Here is a 6,010-nt window from a genome sequence, read left to right on the forward strand (position 1 = left end):
CCTTTTAGACAACTAGACCCCCTTTTAGACAACTAGACCGCCTTTTAGACAACTAGACCCCCTTTTAGACAACTAGACCCCCTTTTAGACAACTAGACCCCCTTTTAGACAACTAGACCCCCTTTTAGACAACTAGACCCCCTTTTAGACAACTAGACCCCCTTTTAGACAACTAGACCCCCTTTTAGACACCTAGACCCCCTTTTACACACCTAGACCCCCTTTTAGACAACTAGACCCCTTTTAGACAACTAGACCCCCTTTTAGACAACTAGACCCCCTTTTAGACAACTAGACCCCCTTTTAGACAACTAGACCCCCTTTTAGACTACTAGACCCCCTTTTAGACTACTAGACCCCCTTTTAGACTACTAGACCCCCTTTTAGACACCTGGACCCCCTATTTGCCAACTCAACCTCAATTCTTCAACTTACCAAAAAAAGGGGATAAAAGGGGGATAATATTGTGGTCGCACGAAAACAAATTAAAGGTCTTTCCAAAATATTAATTTGTTAATTAATTTAATTATATTAATTTAACGAAACGTTCGAAGTAGATAAGAGATTTTTTTATAATCGCGCGAGATAGTTTTTGCGTCTAGACGAAATGATACTTCTGCATTCTAGAATCCCCCTTTAGAAAAATCATCATTTTTAACTTGGGCATTCTAATAACAGTAATTACAATGTATTGGAGAATAACAAACTACTTAACCTTGGTCAGAACTTCTATTATTAAAGTAACCCAGAGTTAATAAAATTATTTAAATTCTAAACATTAAAAATCGCTATATCGGTTTGAATGGTTTTTTTAACCAGAAATCCCCGAAACTTTCTCAATAAAAAAACGTATCATCAATTAAAAGGAAAAGTGTACATGGATAGTTGGGTGCTCAAATAGTTCTTTTTATAAACTAACGTGGCCTTCTTGTTGAAATGTTGCTCTTACGTCACAGTCTCTTACTTTCACAAGCCTACGAACGCGCGCTACAGTCACGAGGAGAATAGATTTTTCTAGCGCGCGTGCAAATCACTCGTGCGAAGAATATACTAATAAAGCTGTGTCTTGTGACGTAAGAGCAACATTTTAACAAGTTCGGCAAGACCACTTTTTATTTTATAAAATCAACTATTGGGTTTAAAACCCAGGAATTAGGCTATTCTGTAAATGAATAAAATGAAAATGCGCGTGTGGAGAAGAGAAATATCAAACCATCGATAGTATTGGTCAAATTCAAAATCTTGTCGATCTGTAATGCCGACGTAAATGATTTTAATTAAGTATTTCCACACGCGCTCGATAGAGCCAATTTAAACCTTAGGTACCAAAAATAAACAGATATTTGTCGTCGGCTTGAAAAGCCTTCCGTTTATGATTGGACTAAAATACATAATGCCACTGCTTAAAATTGAACTTACGCAATCGATAGTTTTACGTTTCGATACCCGCTCTCCTCCACACACGCATTGCCATTTTTAACGGATCGAGATTCTATTTTATCATTTTTGATTTTTTCAGAATAGCTTTCCTGGTAAAACGCGTTCTTTTCGGAAAACTACAACCATATAATGAACCTCGCAAAATTTACCCAAAGTGTCGAAAGAAATTGTTCCTTTTTTTAATTTTTTTTTAACGCGTTGAATATTAATCGCAGTCGTAGTCGTAGTCGAAGGCTCGGCTTCATTGACTTACTAATGCGCGGACTAAAAATTATTCGTAGATGGATGCTAAGTTGCCAACCTTCCGAAATCTGCCAGCATTAATTCACCGTGAAAAAAGTCAAATCACTCCGCTACTACCGAAGAAAATTAAAGGAATAGAATAGAAGGAATCAGTTGGAGTTACGCGTTTCCGCTAAGCCTCGTCCATTGATTTATTACTAATCACAAGATTATACGCCTATAATAAAAAGTGGCTAAAAATGCCGACCCACCCAGCACAATTTTATTTTATATGAAAGGCGGACGATTTAAAACCGAAAACACGAAACTACCCGAGACAGGAATTTCGTCTCCGTATAAATTGAAATATCGAAATTTGTAGCCACTTTTTATTATCGGCGATGTCGCGATAGTTTCAACTCATCCCGAGAACTGTCCTTTCCAAACCTTCGGTTTATTTTCTTAGCAGCGGTGATCGTAGCGAAATAGTCATCATCCGTGATTTCGTTTGCGAGCTGCTTTATTTGATCAGCGCGCGCCGAACCACGTGGATTGTTTTTCAAATGTTTCGATAATTTTCGTTTTCCCCATTAGGCTTAAAAAAATGTGTTGACTCCCGAAAAAAAATTAGGTAAAATAAACCCGCTGTGTTAATAATACGCTAGTATTGAGGACCCGGTGTCGTATCCTTCATTCAAATTTGCGCGTACGGTGGTACCGGGTCGGTGACATCAATTTTTGACTCGGAAGAATCGTATTGGAACCGCGTGTATTTAATTATCGCGCGTACCGTGAAAAGCAACCGTACGTGATTCTCCGGTAAGTAACATTGTTCTTACTTACAAGTTCGGTAAAATATTAATCGAGATCCCCATATAAACGCCGTAACGAACTCTAAATCTTTTGTAATTACTTAAATGTATGAAATATACGATACGCTTGGTTAACCGTTTCATCTGGTTGAAACTTTAGGTGGGGTAAAAATTAAATAAATTTGCAATTTAGTACAATTTTAATTGATATTCAATTTACACCTTTAATACGTGTATAGACTTTAAGTTGACTGAAATAGCAAACGAAGTGGTTATCAAAGTTCGAAATTCAAGGTGAAATGTATTGAAACCGTCATAAATCACTGGGAAATACGTCTACGCTGTAAAAAAACTAATTGGGTTCTATTTTATTCAACGACTTGTACTCTGGCTTAGAGATATTTTCTTCATTTAAAACTACGATATGAAAAGTTGGATTTGAATACGCGGTAATAATAATAACCATAATAGAGCCATCCTTGGGATGGAAGCTTTTGCAAAATTTTATATAATAGGAAAACCAGTAAAAGTTGCGAAGTGTTTTTCAGGGAGTTTTAAAATGTTTTTCCCGATGCGTAATAGTATAGTATGAATAATAATTATTTTGCTACCGCTTAAAACAGCGTAAATTCCATAATCGGAATTTACGCCATTTCAACTGGAAGGGTTGACCGCCCGGGGCGTCTAGTGTTATCGAAAGATTGCGAAGGAGTGCCAAAAAACCATTCCTTCTTTTCGGAGAATTCTTATCTCGAGAACTTTGGTTTTCCAAAAGCGCAGGCAGAGAGACACGATTTCGCTTTTCCAAATGTTCTTCTTTATGAGCCCTAAACGCGACAATGGTCCCATTCGGATACGGGACCCCCAGTACTCTCTAAAATCCCCAATTTCGTACGACATTGGTCAGTTACCTGACAGTTACGAGAAAATCGTGGCTGAGCGCAATTTATCAAAAGGCAGATACCTGCCTTCGATGGCGGTACCCGGTCAAAAACCCAAGGTCAACTTTCTTTCGGGAGGAAGTGACGGTATTTGCCCCCCGCTTAAGGTCCTTCGTTCGGGGAAGTGTTCGCTTGCTGGCCAAAGAAAGTCAGTAGAGACGAATAGGGTTGCTGGGCCAAAACCCCGAAAGCGGCGTCTTCAGGTATTTAAATCGAAATCTGCCTCGGGGTAGCCTCACTCGCGCTCCTCTCTCTGAACTTTGAAAGTCGACCTTTTCAACTCTCGCTGACCCAGTGCCTTCCATTTGCCGGGACGCGCGTACTGTTCCCCAGTTTACGCGTTTTCAACATACTTGGATAATTTCGTTTTTTGGTAAAAAATATTTATCTGACTTTTAGATATTCATTTCGTTTTTTTTCAAGATTCATGTATTGCGTCTGATTTATTGATTTATTTCGTTTTAAGAATTTTATTTAGTTCGTCTTAAGAATTTTATTTAGTTCGTCTTAAGAATTTTATTTAGTTCGTCTTTTTCAAAAAAATTATTTCGTTTTTTTTAGATTTCAGTCTATTTTTTAGAGTCTTATTTATTTAGTCCTTTTAAGAATCTTATTTCGTCTTTTTGAGAATCTTATTTATTTCGTCTTTTTGAGAATTTTATTTAATTCGTCTTTTTCAAAAAAATTATTTCGTCTTTTTTAGATTTGTCTATTTTTTAGAATCTTATTTATTTCGTCTTTTTAAGAATCTTATTTATTTCGTCTTTTTAAGAATTACTTCGTCTTTTTAAGATTTATGTGACACGTTAAGCCATCGCTAGTAAAGCGTAGGGGAACGATTAGGGTAAATAGTCTGCGCACAATAAACCTACGTCTACACTTCAAGTTATCCCTACATTAAACCTGTATTATTTTGCCTTTTTTAGATATTTACCTTTTGGTTTCAGTAATATATAGTTTGTTAGTTTTATTGAGCTGCTTGTGTTTTTTATCAATTAGATATTTCTTGTTTCTGGGATTTATTTACCTTAATTTTAGTCCAACCACTGAAGCTAATTGATTTGTTTTCTTTGTACGCAGATCTCGCGGGCAGGATGTTTTCCGGATCCTTTAAGACGAATGTGTCCTTCAAGTACTCGCCGACCTACAGCGTCATCTTCCCGTTCGAAGACGCCTTCGAGGCGCAAGAGAGGAGGCAATGGATGCGGGACAACTGGCACGTGGTCATCTACTTGTGCCTTTTCTACTTGGTGTCCGTCTTCGGCGGGCGAGCCGCGATGAAGTCGCGGTCCAAGTACGACTTGCGCGCGCCCCTCGTCGCGTGGAACGCTCTGTTGGCCGTCTTCAGCGTCATGGGTGCCGCCAGGACTTTGCCCGAATTCACGCACGCCCTTACGCGATACGGCTTTCACTTCTCGGCCTGCAACCGTAGCTACGCCGACTTCGACAAGGTCAGCGGTTTCTGGGGATGGATGTTCGTCATGTCCAAAGTGCCCGAGTTCATCGACACCGCCTTCATCGTGCTGCGCAAACAAGAACTGATTTTCCTGCATTGGTACCACCATCTGGCCACCGCTCTCGTCCTCTGGTTCGGCTACACGGACCATTCCTCGCTGGCCCGTTGGACCATAGTCATGAACTACAGCGTACACGCCATTATGTACAGTTACTTCGCCCTGAGAGCCGCCAGAGTGCGCGTACCTCGACGGATCGCCATGTTCATCACCACTTCCCAAATCGCCCAAATGTTCGTTGGCATCTTCGTCACGGTCTACGTCCAGATGACCTTGTGGCGAGGCCAGAGATGCGACGTCGGCTACCACGTCCTCTACAGCACGATGCTTCTCTACGCCTCCTATTTGATCCTGTTCGTCCATTTCTTCGTCAAGGCGTACTTTATCCGTCCAAAGAAAACCTCCGCCGACGTGGCCAATGGCAAAATAGGCGACGTCAAGATCAACGGCTACAAGAACGGACTCGCGAATGGCCAATATAACGGGGTGCCAAAGGGTCATCAGGAAGAGGCGCGCGCGACCAAGAAAGAGTCCTAACCTTTTTTTGTTACGTTATTGTTAAAGTTTACCATTATTTTTTTAAAACGAGAAACGCTCAAATTTATTGAATTTTTGGCCGCTAGAAAAATTCCAAAGACATTTTTTTTTAAAAAGACGTAAAACCAATTCACGTTTATTCTTAACAAGCGTTTAAACGTCCATTCGTCGGGAGTTTCTTAACTTTTTAAAAATTATTTTCGGCACCTTTTTAAAATCCATTGTAAATTTCAATATTTTCATGATACAAATAAAACGTGTTGGTTGAAATTTACGCTCTAAATGCGTTATATTTTCATCACAAGGTTCTACAATAAGAGGTCGTTTATTTTTAACCTTACCCGACCTTAGCGTAAATGCGAATTCAAAACTTTATTTGATATAAACCGCCTTTCTTTATCTCGATCTTAATTTAAAACTTATATATTATTATCCAAGTCAAGGCCAACTCGGAACTCTTTTCGAGGATTGTTTTTAATTTTGATTCAAAATTAATATTCCGAAAGCGTTTATCATTGGTAATTCCAAGTGTCTACCCAAACTT

At 39.2% G+C, this 6,010-nt stretch overlaps 1 pseudogene across 3 annotated transcripts in view; it reads left to right on the forward strand.

Annotated features, from left to right (window-relative positions):
- The window catches only part of LOC149927237 (very long chain fatty acid elongase 6 pseudogene), a 29,139-nt pseudogene extending 23,390 nt beyond the window's left edge, over window positions 1–5,749 (forward strand). The window contains exons 1-2 of one of the 3 annotated variants that reach the window (XR_016473923.1): window positions 2,159–2,481; window positions 4,496–5,749. The product of XR_016473923.1 is annotated as a very long chain fatty acid elongase 6 pseudogene, transcript variant X1 (transcript). Of the gene's footprint in view, window positions 1–2,158; window positions 2,482–3,619; window positions 3,789–4,495 lie in introns of those variants that run through there. The other 2 variants (XR_016473924.1, XR_016473925.1) reach the window with 2 other exon arrangements.
- Window positions 5,750–6,010: the final 261 nt, after the last annotated feature.

This window comes from Leiobunum rupestre, chromosome 9 (assembly GCF_980474605.1).
Source record: "Leiobunum rupestre chromosome 9, qqLeiRupe1.1.hap1, whole genome shotgun sequence".
NCBI lineage: Eukaryota > Metazoa > Arthropoda > Arachnida > Opiliones > Sclerosomatidae > Leiobunum > Leiobunum rupestre.